Source organism: Sapajus apella, unplaced genomic scaffold (assembly GCF_009761245.1).
Source record: "Sapajus apella isolate SASKATOON/1434 unplaced genomic scaffold, GSC_monkey_1.0 scaffold70, whole genome shotgun sequence".
NCBI classification, from domain to species: domain Eukaryota; kingdom Metazoa; phylum Chordata; class Mammalia; order Primates; family Cebidae; genus Sapajus; species Sapajus apella.
The window spans coordinates 6899076-6914542 of record NW_022437010.1 but is presented as its reverse complement, the minus strand read 5'-3'; the positions used below and the strand labels follow the sequence as shown (position 1 = coordinate 6914542).

Below are 15467 nucleotides of genomic sequence, written 5' to 3'. Positions count from 1 at the left end.
CCATAGTTCTCATGGATTCTTTTCCTAGAGCATTCATCAAATTCAGTGGTCATTACCTGCTACCCTGTCTATCCCTCTCATGGAACTGGGAACCCAGTGATGATCGGGGTCAATTGTGTTCAGCTGTTAATAATTTCTGACATTTGAGGAGTGACTGACTAATAGATACTTATGAGTAAGCGTTTCTGTTGCAATTAGAAAGAAGAGGAAAGAGGGATAAAGGAAAGTAGAAAACAGTGAATGAGAAAAGGCATAGATCTTCACCTCTAATACACAGTTCAGGGACCCCAGTCCTGTAAGTCATACAAAAGGAGACAGCAGCAGGAATGAGGTAAGGAACATGCTTCTTCATAGCCAGGGCCAGTAAGGTACTGAGTACAGTCTTTCTTATCTAAGTGCCCACCAACTGCCTTGGACAAGTTACTCTATTCTTGTGTCCCTATGTTCTCTCATCTGTAAAATAGAGATAAGAAAAGCACCAACTCATGTGGTTATTTGGAGGCTTAAAAAAAATAATGCATCTAAAGTGCCTGATCCATCATCATTCACTGAATATGGCAAATAAAATAAGTATGTGCATATACTGTGCATATCACTTAGCTAGATTTTTGAAATGGCATTTTCAGTGCTTGATAAGGTAGAAATTTTATTAACTAGCTGTGATTTAGAAGTGTATGCTGCAAAGTTCTTGTGGAAAAAAAGGTGTTAAGTCAAACAATAAAAGTCAAACATTAGGAAAAGAGCAAAGAAGAAAACTAATATTGAAAGCTGCTTCTTTCAACCAGTTGACATTTCCTCCTGTACATATTCCTCTATTAGAGCTGAGATAATGGAGTTATTCCTAAGCTTTGCCTTCCCTCTCCCTGCCCCTTGCCTGTTGAGGAAAGGTTATGCCCAGCAGACTTTTGTTTCAATAAACACTGTGTTAAGCCTCCTAGGCAGCCAGGATCGCACAGATGGTCTTCTCAAACTGTTCATGTGCTCTTTCTTGATGCGTGATTTCTTCCTTTACAGTGATGACTTTGGGTGTTAGAGAGATTGACAGCAGCACAGTTCTTGTGACAGGAAGCCCATGTTTCTCACTAACACGGATCAGCAGCCAGGCACACACACACAGCCTGGGCCACACCTTGGCCACCTGTGGCTAGCACTGAAATATCACCTCCCTGAGAAACAGGCAGGAATGTTGACCATCTGCTCACTGCACTCAGTGAGAGGCCCCTAAAAATGGCCAGGGGACTGTGAATGAAGCCCTCTGAATTCCTGGTTCTGCAGCTCTGTTGGGTCACAGGCCCTGGAAATGAGGGGAGAGACTTCCAGGGCTCAGGAAGAGGGACGAAGTTCCAGGAGGGCATGCGTAAGTTAAGAGGAGATCCAATTTTTCTGTAGCTTCACCCTGAGCTTTTTATTTTTTGTAGTGACAGGATTTCACCATGTTGCTCGGGCTATTCTCGAACTCCTAGGCTCAAGCGATTCTCTAGCCTTGGCCTCCCAGCGTGCTGGGATTACAGACATTGGCCACCGTACCTAGCCATGTTGTCCATTTTCTAATTGGCTTTTGTTATTGTTGTTGTTTTTGCTGTTGAGATATATGAGTTCCTCATATATTTTGGATATTTAACCCTTGTTGGAGGCAGGGTTCACAGATATTTCCTCCTGGTCCACAGGCTGCATTTTCATCTTTGTGGACAGTTTCCTTTGATGTTCATAAGGTTTTTTGTTGTTGCTGTTTGATCTAGTCATATTTGTTTCCTTTTGCTTTTGTTGCCTGTTCTTTTCATGTGACATCAGAAAAGTAATTGCTTAAGGTCATTGTCAAAGAACTTTCCCTATGGTTTCTTCAATGATTTTTATCGTTTCACATAGAAGTCTTTAATTCATTTTGAGTTGATTTTCATGCGTGGTGCAAGATCCAAGTCCAATTTTATTCTTTTTCATGTGAATATTCAGTTTTTCTCAGCACCATTTATTGAAGAGGTTGTCCTTTAGCTGCATTTTGTTCTTGGCACAGAAGTGCTCAGAGACTTGGATCCCCTCCCATTAGGAAGGCAATGCACATTGCCATTTTATAGATGACCATAAGGGACAGGGAAGAAGGGAAGGCATTCTTCCTCTTGGCACTTCTTCATCTTCTTATAAGGGTACAGCCCTACCCGGTTATGGCCCCACCCTCACAACCTCATTCAACCTTAATTACCTCCCAAACACCTCATCTCCAGACACGATCACATTAAGGATTAGGGCTTCAAAGTATGAATTTGAGGAGAATATAAACTTTCAGTCCATAACAGGCATGTTGCCTTTCCCCTGGTTAGGAGCTTTTTTATTCCCCGGATGGGTGATCCCCTAGGCGTGCAGCAGGGGCGATCTTCTCTCACTAGCACATTCATGATACACAACAGTTAGACATATGTTCTTGACATGGGGAGTTTCTTAGGTTTCATTCCCAGGCCTCTGCTTTGAAATGTCTCTCTCATGTCTGGTTTCCGTGGTTTCAGTCTTGTCAGCAATCCCTGCAATCTCTCTTTCTCTGCTTAGCCCCTCTACAAGGGCAGCGTGTTCAGCATATGATTTAGCTTCTTCCAAGATGCTGCCTCCTGAGCGGGCCCTTTCCCTCTGCGCTCTGCAGCCTATGGCCCTATGCTGCGTCTACCACTAGCTTGGCTGGGCCTTTGACAGTCAGAGAGCTGGGGCCTGCAGGAAGTAGGACATGCAATGGATTGAAGAGTGATTGACAGGAAGGGAGAGAGGAAAAGATGTGAGCTTTGTCTTAGGTCTGCAATATAGAGAGATAAAGGCAGATTAAGGAAAGTTGATTGCATAATAAAAATAATGAGATATAAAATAAAGCAGACTTTTATAGGTGTCTTCCCACGTTGAGGTCAGAAGTGCTCAGAGACTTGGATCCCCTCCCATCAGGAAGGCAATGAACATTGCCATTTTATAGATGACCATAAGGGACAGGGAAGAAGGGAAGGCATTCTTCCTCTTGGAGTCAGGCCCCTATCTTATGGGAGATAGCCCAGGCAAGAGAGAGCCCTGCGTGTGGTCTGTGCAAGGAGAGGTGCTCCTTTGCACATACCCAGTTTGCCTTAAGTGCAACTTTTCCCAGCCCATGTGTTTTCTCCAGCTCTGCCCTCTGTTCACTCAGGTCAGTGCCTTACCACCTCACTGTCTCTGTTTCACTTACAGCCCTGGGAATTCACAGATCCAGAGCACGCTGAGAAATGCTTCAAATTTGCGTGAAATTTACTCAAATACCCCTTGATCTGCTGCAGCTGATAATCAGGCAACCCAATCTATCTTACAGAGAAGCAGCAGGCAGCTTGGATGTCAACAAACAAGTCCTAGAGACACACAGTGCGCACCCACGTGTGCACACATGCTCACAGTGTCAGTGAGTCAAGTCAGGCTCTTTGCCTCCTCAATGGTTTTAGCCTTGTGCTCTCCCCACCTGCACCTCTGCCTGTCTATGCAAGAGTGAGCTACTGAATGCACTGTAACAGTACTGCTGATTTTAAGATATTTCCCTCCAGATGAGAGGGTGGTCTTATAAGAAGAAGTACCAAGAACACCTCCCAGGCGTTGGAGGAGTAAGAGGCACCTGAGGTCCTTCACATGGGAGATTGCGGTGCATGTTCCGGTGAGCACTGGTGCAGAGCTCTGGGTCATGAAGGCCAGGGAGCTCAGGGCCTAGAACACAGGCCTCCATTCCTGCTGCCCTGTGCAGCCTGCCACTGTTTGCAGTGACAGGGGACAGCGCATTTGGCTCTCGGCTTGACGGAAATGGGGCTGACCTAGTTCTTGAAGCAGAGGAAACAGCTGCTGGGGTCCCAGGGCCGTGCTGAACAGCTTACTTGAAATAGCTATGCTTTGAGAGTGAGAAAGCACTGAGGAAGGAAGGAAGGAAGCTCCGGTTTCTCCCGCAGATCACTTTCCTGGAACATCTGCACCCTGGCCCTAGAGGTCTTTCCCCCGCTAGTTTAGGGGTGAAAGGAACAGAAGGGAGGAAGCCTCTGTGTGAGTCACAGTGATGGGAGCAAATGGCTCCTCCCAACCCCCACCATCCCAGTCCACTCCTCCCCACTGATGTGGTCCTCTCTCTCTCTCTCTTCCCCATCCCAACCCCCCCATCACCCACTCACACCCCCCCACAGACACATGCATGCACACATGTGACATTATATCATAATTCAGAAGGCGGCCGACTCCCCAGGCCGCTGATTGTTCGGGCATTTGGGCAGTGGCTCCCCGTCTGTTCTGAGCTTTGTGCTATGCACTAATGAAAACCATCAGAGTTGAGTCTTTGCTTTACAAGCATTGGCTTCTCTGTGAAATCTGCTTGAGAAGATGCATCATCTTCTAGCATGCGTTGATGCATGAAGAGAAACGCCATTCCTGCGCTTTTACAAAAAGAATGTGGTTGCTTTTTGTGAGCAGGGCCCCCACCCCCCGCCAGCACCTTGGACTTCAGTGCAGCTCCGTGATTGACACAAGCCCCATGGGCTCCTGTTTTGAGGGTGGTCGCGGCCAAGCTCTTTGTGTCGGGCCCAGCCTCCCTGATCCTCTAGACCACAGGAGCACAGGCAAGGGGGCCCTGAGAGGGTCTAGGAGGAGGGTGAGAACGATCCAAAAGGCTGCCACTGGCTCTCTGGGTCTTTCCCAGTCACCTGACAACGCAGGTTCTGAAGGGCCTGAAAGTGGCCTGGGGAAGGGGCAGGCCCTGCTCCCCTCGGGGACCTTGCTGATCCCTGTAGTCCATTTTGAAGTGGGGAAGGAGAGCTGGGTGACAGCCCCCGGGCCCACTCAGGACCCTGTTCCTATGTAGGCTTTACTGTGTCTCCTCAGTTAGGAAACGTGTTATAAAAAGAGCAAATTGCAGAGCTCCTGCTCACACGAACACTGTTCCTACTGGCTCCAAGACTCAGTGAGTGACGTCCCAAGGCAGAGCCCAGCAGGTCCTGACTGAGCTGGGAGTAGGGGTCCTTATGGAGCTGGGGCCAGGCTTTCTAGGGCACAGAAATCCTGCCTTGTCTCAGGTCCCTATGAACCTGGGTGCAGAGCGCTGAGCTGAGCTCTGAAGAGCCACCAGAAACCACCCCTGCTCTCAAGGATGCTAAAGATCCCGGGCCTCCTGCCACAGCTGCCCGTGTGCCCTCCCCATGTCTCTTCACTGTCACCCAGTGAGGCCCAAGGATGGGGAGACCTCCAGGAGGGGGTCAACTGTGTAAGGCTATCCCTAATATGGCCAGCAGGGCTTCCTTGTTGAAAGGGGGATAAAGGGAGTCAGGGCACCCCAACTGCTCACAAAATTGTCCTACACCAAAACCCACTGGCTGGAGACTCTCTCCCCACACCACTCTCTATGGGACAGTTGTGGAGTCAGCCGCACAGGGCCCACACCTTGGTGTCCTTGGCTTTTAACAGACTTACTCTGAATGGAAACACCTTTAATAAAAGATTGGGGACAGAACGCAGAAGGGGTCTTAGGGGAGGCTCATGCCAGAGGAAACAGCGAGACTCTGGCTTACTAACGGTCTGATCCCCTGGAGTCAGGGCGAGGAGCAGCAGGCAAGAGGGCAGTTTCTGCCAAGGGCCAGGCGCTGGCTGGGATGAGAACCAGAGACGCCTTTCTCCCAGTGTTCTCTCCTCAGCCGGCAACACCAGGGCTCTGGGGGCAGGGTGGATACATCTCAACCCATGCCCATTCAGCATCTTCTTGTGTGGAAGATGTAACCCATGCTTCACAGGTCGAAAATGAGAAGGTGAAAGAGACCCAGCTGAGCCAGGCTTCAGAGAAGGGGAAAAGTAGACAGACTTACAGCCTCTCTGAATGTTCACACTGTATTGGTCAGGGTTCTCCAGAAAAACAGAACAAACAGGATGTGTATGTATACGTATACCTATACACACACACACACACACACACGTCTATATGTGTACATATATGCATATATGCATGTACATATATATATACACATGTGTACAGAGAGAGTGAGAAAGAGACAGAAAAGTCTAAGGAATTGTCCCACATGATTGTGGGAGCTGACAAGTATGAAATCCACAGTGCAGGCTGGCTGACTGGGAAATTCACCAGGAGTTGACATTGCAGTCCTGAACCCCATCCCAGGGCAGTCTGGAAGCAGAAGTTCTTCCTTCTCTGAGGCCTTCTGGTTGGGGGAGGTTCACATTATGGAGGGTGATCTGCTTTACTCAAAGTCTACTGATTTAAAGTTTATTCAGATCTAATGAATACCTTCACAGCAACATGGAGACTGTTGTTTGATCTGATATCTGGATACCATGATCTGGTCAAGGTGACCCATGAAATTCACCATCACACGTATCTTAGCTACCCAACTGTTCATACCATTCAACAGAGTTATTGGTTCTCAGAGTTCCCCTGGGACCCTCACTCTTCTGAGGAAGAAGCAAAGCATTCATGATAACAACAAAGTGGAAGCCTCAAGTTTAGCTTGATGCTCACGCCTGTAATCCCAGCATTTTGGGAGGCTGAGGCGGTGGATCATCTGAGGTCAGGAGTTCAAGACCAGCCTGGCCAACATGGTGAAACCCCGTCTCTACTAAAAATACAAAAATTAGGTGGGCGTGGTGGTGCATGCCTGTAATCCCAGCTACTCTGGAGGCTGAGGCAGAAGAATCACTTGAACCCAGAAGGCAGAGGTTGCAGTGAGCTGAGATCATGCCAGTGCACTCAAGCCTGGGCAACAGAGCAAGACTCCATCTCAAAAAAAAAAAAATAAAGAAAGAAAAGAAAAAGCTTAACTTGATGAATAGACCAGCCATAGTTTAAGCTGCAAGAACTACAGGCAAAGCCACATGAGGTCCCTGCAGGAGGGGACAGCCCCCAGCACACACCAGGAGAAGCAAAACGTCTTATTCCATTCCATCTTCCTTAACATCACTAGCAGATGAAGGAGTGCCCGTCACCCACCTAGGGTAACATCTGACTACTGGTTTTCTTTTTCATGAACGTCGGGGAAGGATTAAAAATCCAGAAATGTACTATCAACATAGCTTTACCTTTTCTTTCATCAGTTATATCAACGGCTCCAACGCTAGTTAAACAATGTAAGAATGTTTGTGGCTTTGGTTCTTCAGAATGTCAAAAATCTCACAACAATAATGGGTGGTTTGCACAGTCTATTCAACTTAACAAACCCTTACTGGGCAGCTAATATGTCAGACATTGTGCTAAGTAGCAGGATAGATGCAGAAATGAATCAAAATCTCTGTAACCCAGGCATCTGCTTTCTCTGAAACAACTCACAGATGAAGATGAGAACACACTAGTTCTAGAGTCTGTCGGGTTAGATCATTCTCCCAAGCACTCCTCAGACCCTTCAACAGTTTCCCAGCAAAAGGCAAAGTCTTCATAGTGACTGCAAGGGTCTATTTAACCCCTCAAGCCTCTTTTACACCCTTGATCTGCTCTCCTCCCTCGTCTTCCTGGCCGACTCTGCTCCAGCCACAGTGGCCTCCCATGTGCATCAGTGGCCAGCTCACTCCCACAGCTGTGGCCTTGGTACTTGCTAAACCTTTGTTGGGATTGCTCTTTCTACAAGAGCACATGTGTAGGAAGTCACAAATCCACTGCTTTTCCCCATTTTTTATTTTGAAACATTTCTTCCACATCTTCTTAAAAGGACGGCTAAGAAGTCAAAATAGTTGCCTATTATTAGGCGCAAATGGTGCTTTCAAAGAGGCTGATGTAGCTTGCCTTATTTGGTAGCTGCACAGCACTCCTGTGACACAGTTTTATTAATTTATTCTGCATGCCCCTTTTTTCATTACCGATTGCTATGTAACAAACTACCACAAATTTAGCAGCTTTGAACAACACACATGTGTCGTCTCCCAGTTTTGGGGAATCAAAAGTCTGGGTATGGACTGAATACTTTGCTGCAAGGTCTCGCAGGCTACAATCAAGGTGATGACCAGGCTGTGTTCTCATCTGGAGGCTCAATGAGAGAAGCAGCTGCTTCCAAGCTCACTTGGTTGTTGGAAGAATGTCTTTCACTGTAGCTGTAGGACTGAGAGCTCTGATGTCTTGCTGGCTGCCAGCTGGAGGCTGCCCTCAGTTCCCTGCCACGTGGCCCTCTCTGTAGGCAGGCCACAATGTGGCAGCTTCCCTCCTCAAACCTAGTGCAAGAGTCAGAGTGATTTGCTAGGATGACAGTCTTAAATGTGTAATGTAATCCAGTCACGCAGTCATCACCTTTGCCATATTCCATCAGTCAGAAGCAAGTCACGGGGACACCCCCAACACACATTCAAGAGGTGGGGATTATACCCAGGTGAAAATATGAGGAGGAGGGGATCATGGAGACCAACGTAGAGGCTGCCCCTTTTGCTTCTAACTCACCCCAGCATAAACTGTCACTCATCCCAAACTAATGAAGGGAGGACTCCAAAAAGTGAACATTTATCCTATTTGATTTATTTTGGCCGTAGCATGAGCCTTCACAGATTTCCTGAAAACTCTTAGAAAGTGCTGATCTGCAAAGACACTCAGTGCTGGGAGGAACGTGTCCATGAAGAAGACAGGGGTTCTCTGTGTTTTCCCACAGGAAATGTGACCCAGATGGCTTGGAACTAGAGCTTAACCAAGAAGCAGTTTCTGAGACCAAATAATACCTCACTGCTGCTCCCGGAGGCTTTTAAATCCATATTTGAAGTCATTATCTCCACATGCCTCAGGGAGAGGCTTCCTGGGCAGCGGGGACCCTGGGAGCCAACAATTCAGAGTAAAGGTCAGACCAGTTTCGAAACCCCGACCAGACCCAGCTATTTTTTCTGCCATAGCTGAAGAGCAGAAAGTCCAGAGCAACAAGAAGCAGGGATGGTGACAGGCAGTGCAAATAACCCTTAAGCATAGATAGAAAAATCCGCACTTCAATGGCAGGCTGTTGTTTACCAGTTTATTGCAGTTGGCCTGAAAGCTCTGAAATGCCCCTCTCATGGCAAATGTCTTAGCACCATGCAAATGAAAAAAACGACTCAAGAAAAACCACTTCAGCTCACATTCTTTAAATACCCCAGCCTTCCAGCAGCCACGGTTTTACAGCCTGGCTACAAGGTGATCCTTCTGAAAACTTAATCGTTAGGGCAAGAGCTTTTCTTCTCCCTTTATAATAAATCGTGAATTTTTAAAAGACGACATGCTGAGCTTTAATTTTAAATGGAGGCACCCTGGAGGTGGTAAAACACAGCCGGCTTTGACTTTCTGTTTGGCTTTGCAGCCTTGTGGGCTGCCAGAGTGGGTGTTACTGCCTTCTACCTGGCAAAATCACAGCACAGTCCTTCATGGAGAGGAGGGGAAACAGAAGGAGTGGAGGGGACAGAGGATGTGTTCCCAGTGCCACACACCTGTGGGCACCTCATCCCTCAGCCCACCTCCACCAGGTGGTGGAAGAAGAATTTCAGTGTTTTTATCAAGGAAGAGGCCCCAGGAAAAAATGGAGAGCACGAACACTATGCAGCTCCAGGACCAGAATTTATGTTCTGTCTCCAAATTTTACTCTTTGAATGGCTTTGGGCAAGATGCTCACCTTCACTGTCCTCTTCTGTGAAATGGAAATAATAATACCTAGTCCATCGACCAGACAGGGTCGATAAGGACCATCGGTATTAACTGCTGTGTAACCTCAATGCATTTCTCACGTAGAGGATAATGTTACCACTATGGGATTAGAGTTTCCCCCTCATTTCCTCCATTTTCCTTGTTTCTTCCATTTTCTATAAGGAATCTTTTAAAACAATCATAAGTCTTCCCAAGATTTGGGCAGTCAGACCTCGCATCACTGGGATTCTGGTCAGAGGACAGCCCTTGGGTGTCTTCTAGAGTCTCCACTCCCTCCTTCCCACGAGTCCTTTCTGTGATAAAGGTATGGCTGCGATGACACAGACGGGGGCTCTGAACGGAGGATGAGGGTTCCAGGACAGAAGAAAGGGGGGCCCCACATGGAATGCTGCCCTTGGTCACCGCAGCCCCCCTCTCCGTTTCCCTCACAACCCACCATCAGGAGCCTCAGAGCAGGCCAGAAAGACCATAACCTGGATGAGCACCATTTTAAACTGGATTAGTTTGCTAGGGTCATTTTTAAAAAGTGCCCTAGACTGGGGGGCTTAAATGGCAGAAATTCATTTCCTCGCAGCTCTGGAGGCTGGGTGGGAGTCCAAGAGTCAGGTGTCAGCAGGCTGACGTCTCCTGCTGCCACTCTCCTTGGCTTGCAGACGGCATCTCCCCACTGCGTCCCCACGCGGCCACCCTGCTCCACCTCAGCACCCCCGGTGTCTCTGGGCGTCCTCATGTCCTCTTCTCACAAGGTAAGGACACCAGTCAGACCGGATTAGGGCCAATTCAACTGTATACTCCTGGAGACTTTTGAGGTGCCTGTGAGGATGCAGGGGTTCTGTCCATCCTGGGGTCTTGAAAACATATTTGTGTAGGACTCATTTTAAATTAAAGACCATTCTCTGGGGGAGCCATTTCTCTAGTTAGTGAAAGAGAATCACACTCCCAGAAAGAGAACAGGCACTCCCAGAGGACACGGTCCCCTTGTCAGGCAGCCACAGCCCAGCACTCCCCGGAGTCTGAGGCTGGGGTGGGTTGTGCAGAAAGGGAAGAAGAACGTGAAAGGGTAGGTCGTGCTCCGACCACTGCTGTCCACCCTAATGCACCTGTGTAAAGCCCTGCTCCAAGCACAGCCACGTTCTGAGATACTGGGGTTAGGGCTTCAACATCCGCATTTTAGAGGGGTACACTCCAGCCCATCACAAAGACATAAGGGCGGTAGCCCCACAATGAACACAGAGTTGGGTGGGGAGTAATGACGCGTAAACATTTCCCTTTTGTCATCTTTTTTAAAAGTTAGGTCACATATGTAAAAGTTCAATAAAGGGCCATGGAATGAGAATTAGAACTCTGGAAAATCTCCCGGCTTGTCTTTGTTGACAAACTGGTTTCTCTTTCTCTTCTTTCTACTATTATGACCCCAGGGAAGTGAGCCTGACATGGTTTAGCAACCAAATAAAAACCATACATCACTGCTGCTCTTTGAAGATAATGACATCTGGGATCGAGATCTTTATCTTTGCAGGAACCAAAGGCCAGAGACTTCTCAGCAAGTACAAGTGGGTGCCTAGTAGCTGGGGCAGAGGACAGAGGCTAAGGAGAGAAACAGAAGGGAGGAAAGGTCCCTCGCTGGCTGTCACAGGAAGCTGTCACATCCAGGGAAAGGCGGAGGCTGCCTCCAAGGCCACGTGACCTGCAGGCAGCTCCGGACCCCCTGGGGAGGACTCAGGTATCCACTGAAGGGACAGTCGAACAGAGGGAAATGGAAGTAGACTCATGGAGACTCCTGGGAAGGGGAAGAGGGCATAGGAGGCCGAGTGGCCAGGGAGACAGCCCCTCAAGGTCAGAGAGGAAAGCCAGAGGGTCCCCGAAGGTGGGGTGGTGCAGTGGGATATGCCTAGGAGGTGGGAGCAGGTGTTGGGAGCACGTGAAAGTCATACGCAACCTCACGCGGCACCAGTCAAGTCTATCTCAGTTGCTCATCTGGTCCAGAGAGGCTGAAAGAATGGGATGCTTCAAGACTGGATTCCTTGCACTTGCTCTATGACAGGGAAGGTTAGGACCAGAAAGTGGTCTCTGCAAACACAGCCATTTATATGTTGGGACTATCGTGTTTGCTTTGACTTTCCTGCTTCCTAAATAATAAAGGCTACTGCTTAAGAGTCCAGTCTTATCTCAACTAAGGGGGAAAGGAATTTGCTTCATTTCCATTAACGGTGGGACCTGGAGAGGGGATCAATCCCTCTTTGGTGGCACCCGAAGGCAGGTTCTGGGCATCCAATCAGCTCCTGAATCCAGTGGGTCAATCAGCTCCTGAACCCAGCAGGTCAATAGAACTAGATGCCAGACACCAGAGCCTGAAGGCTTCCGGGCAATCAGCCCCCACCTGATGCCTGAAACGCTTTTTTTGGCCACTGCTTTCCAGGACCAGAGAGAGAAGCATCTCTGCTGATAAGAAAGAACAGACACTCCCAGAGGACACAGTCCACCCGTCAGGCAGCCACAGCCCAGCATACCCCACAGTCTGAGGTGGGGGTGAGTTGTGTAGAAAGGGAAGAAGAAACTAAAAGAACAGGCTAAGGTGCAAAGAAGATGGGATAAAATAGCTGGACCCTGAGGTTCACACCTGTAATCCCAGCACTTTGGGAGGCTGAAGCAGAAGGATTGGTTGAGTCCAGAGTTCGAGACCAGCCTGGGCAACATAGCGAAACCATGTTCAAAAATATAAAATTAGCTGGGTGAGGTGCACCTGTAGTCCCAGCTACTTAGGAGGCCAAGGTGGGAGGATCGTTTGAGCACAGGAGGTCAAGGCTGCAGTGAGCTGGGATTGCACCACTGTTCTCCAGCCTGGGAAACAGGATGAGACACTGTCTCAAACAATCAATAAAAATAGAAGACTTCCCACTAGGGAAGGGCCCAATGGCCAGCAAGAAACTCTGTGGTTCTCTTTCACTAACTAGGGAAAAGGCTCTCCCAGAGAATGATCTTTAACTTAAAATGAGTCCTACACAAATATGTTTTCAGGACCCCAGGATGGACAGAACCCATGCACCCTCACAGATACATCACAAGTCTCCCCAGGAGCCTACACTTGGGTGGTCACATAAAACACAGAATGCCCAGTTAAATAAAATTTCACATAAACAAGGAGTCATATTTTAGTATCAGTGTGCCCCATGGAATATGTGGGACATGCTAATGCTATAAAAATTATGTGTTGTTTATCTGAAGTTCAGATTTCGCTGGACATCCTGTATGCTTTCTTGCTAAATCTGGTAGCCACCAGCAGTTGTCGCTTTTCAAGCTATAAGAGATAGATTTGGCTTAAGAGGCTGCCAGACAAGATGCCATCACAGGTGGCTGGCTGGGTTGCTGCAAGGGTTTCAGCCCTTCCTAGACACGTCCATACTTTTGACTGCCATTTATAAACACCTGATGCAACCAGTTTAACCAGAAGAACAGTTACTGTACCTGTAACCAGGAAGCCAGAGACAGGGCGAGCTCCAGATGCAGTGTGATCAGTAGTGAGCGTCACAGTGGACTTGCCATCTGTCCCTTTGTCACACTTAGTGTTGACTCCACCCCTGGGCTGAGGGCAAGTGCTGGCAGCAGGCTCAGTGTCCCCTCCAGACACAGCTGTGTCACTGGCATGGCTTCTGAGATGCAGTGGAAGGACAGGACGCAGGCACAGGAGCTATTCAGGATCCCACGGCATCCAGATGTCTTTGGACTTATGGCCAGTGAAGAACTTGAAGAGAAGGGCAGAGCTGAGTCAGAGTTGGCACGCCCGCTGGAGGAAGTCGCCCGACGTTTTATTATGTGTATTCACATCTGAAGGAAACAATGGGAGCGAGTGGAGTAGCCACGAAAGCACGCCCCATGGAAACTGGCCGGGGCATAGCAGTGGAAGGCGGTGGGCATGGCACTGACATGCATTGCCCTTATGTTATTTTATTTTCTAAAAATTTTTATAATTTTTTAAAAATGTATGGGTACATAGTAGGTGTATATATTTATGGGGTACATGAGATGTTTTGATATAGGCATGCAATGTGACATAAGCACATTGTGGAGAACGGGGTCTCCACCCCCAAGTATTATCGTTTGAGTTACAAATAATATAATTATACTCTTTAGGCTTTTTAAAAATGTACAATTATTATTGACTATCATCACCCTATTGTGCTATCAAATAGTAGGTCTTATTCATTCGGTACATTGTTTTCTAAAATGTAGGATGACTCTTAAATACTGGGCTGAGAGCATGGTTTTGCTCATCCCACCTTTGGGAAATTACCTGTTGCTGACAAATGCACCAGGCACAAACCTCTCAGGAGCAGTTTACTCTCTGGCTTACAAAAGAAAACACTCTGGTTGATTTATGAAATACTTCTTTACTGGTTTATCTCAGCCAATGAGACATCACATGAGCTTAACCCTCATTCTCTCTTTTATCTGAGTCTCTTTTATAAGTCACTTCCATAAAGCAGAGGACAATTTATCCAGGAACAAAACTACGTGAACAGGGTAGATGGTTTTCAAATGTCATTTAACGACAGTTCTTTAAGAAATATCGCCAAAGGGGCTATATTTTAACACAGTGAGAGAAAATCAAGAAAATACACACTGGCAGTTGTATCCACAGCCTTTTCTAAACTTCCCTAAAAATAAAACAACAAAAAAATATGGAAGGCCATGTCAGAGTTTTAAAATATCAAATGCCAAATCCAATTTTTCAGATTGAATGTTTAATTTTCTATGAGATATGAGGACAGGGTTAACAAAACTGATAGCAATCCAAAAAAAAAAAACCTCCTGATATTTTATCTTCTCTTCTACTATGTAAATATCCCTCCAGGGAGCTCACATCTAGACTAGAACCTATGCTATAAAGCATGGAATCCTTTGTTTCCCAACAGGTCAGAAGCTTGTATTTATCAAGACTCTTCCCAAAATATTTGAAAATGCACATAATCTCAAAGAACTTTTGAGGGGCCTTCCAATCTAAAATTGGTCATAGTGGCAAGGGGAGTTTGGGGAAATCAAAGGGCTGGCTTAACTACGTAGACCTACATCTGGTCTTATTTCTGGCCCATATGATCATCATGGCCTTTGACAAATGAAACTTCCTGAGCCTCAAGTTCCTTGTATCAGAAAGGATGGCATTCAGTCATCCACAACAGAAAACCCAGTCACAGAGGCTTATCCAAGGAAAGTTTAATTTTCTCAAAACTACAGCATCCTGGGCTGATGCAGCAGCCCCAGGATGGCCTCAGCATCTCACTCCCCCTTCCTTTGCTCAGCCCCATCCTCCGACTGGGACTTTCATCCTTAGGTTTGTCATCTTTTGGTGGTAAGATGGTTGCTCTACCTCAAGCTCACAAAAAGAAATGGGGGAAGAAAGAAAGAAGAAAAATCTGCTTCCCCAGAAACTCAAGGGCTGCACTTGCACATCTTATGGACCCAAACAGTATCCGTGACTGCCCCAAGATGCAAGGGGCCTGGGGAAATTAGCTGATTCATCAGGTACATTGCAACCCCACATAAAAGGAACGTTCTCTCAATAAAGAAGAAGAACGTGCCTTTTATGAAATTTAGGTTTGGTCAGCAAACAACATTGCCTGCAATATGCCTCATATGAAATAAAGCCTTTCTTGCCCCCATTCTGCTACTCGGTCATTCTTGCCCTTAACAAGTAGATACTGAGTGCCCACAAAGATATTGTGTCTTGCTTTCATGAGGTCTTCATGTCTAAGCATCTAGGTTCTCAACTTTGGGAAACAGGGAGATGGACTTCTTGTCATCTCTAGGCAGTCCTCTCTCTAGGCTGTCCTCTAGGTGCTGGGGATGCAATCCTGAATCTATGAAC

The 15467-nt window shown here is 47.3% G+C and overlaps 1 long non-coding RNA gene across 1 annotated transcript; it reads right to left on the bottom strand.

Annotated features, from left to right (window-relative positions):
- Nucleotides 1-7610: 7610 nt before the first annotated feature.
- Nucleotides 7611-13429, bottom strand: LOC116531326. Its single transcript, XR_004260366.1, has 2 exons — nt 13070-13429; nt 7611-9937 (listed from the first exon to the last, which is right to left on the bottom strand). It is a non-coding gene; the product is annotated as an uncharacterized LOC116531326 (long non-coding RNA).
- Between the last annotated feature and the right edge of the window lie 2038 nt (nt 13430-15467).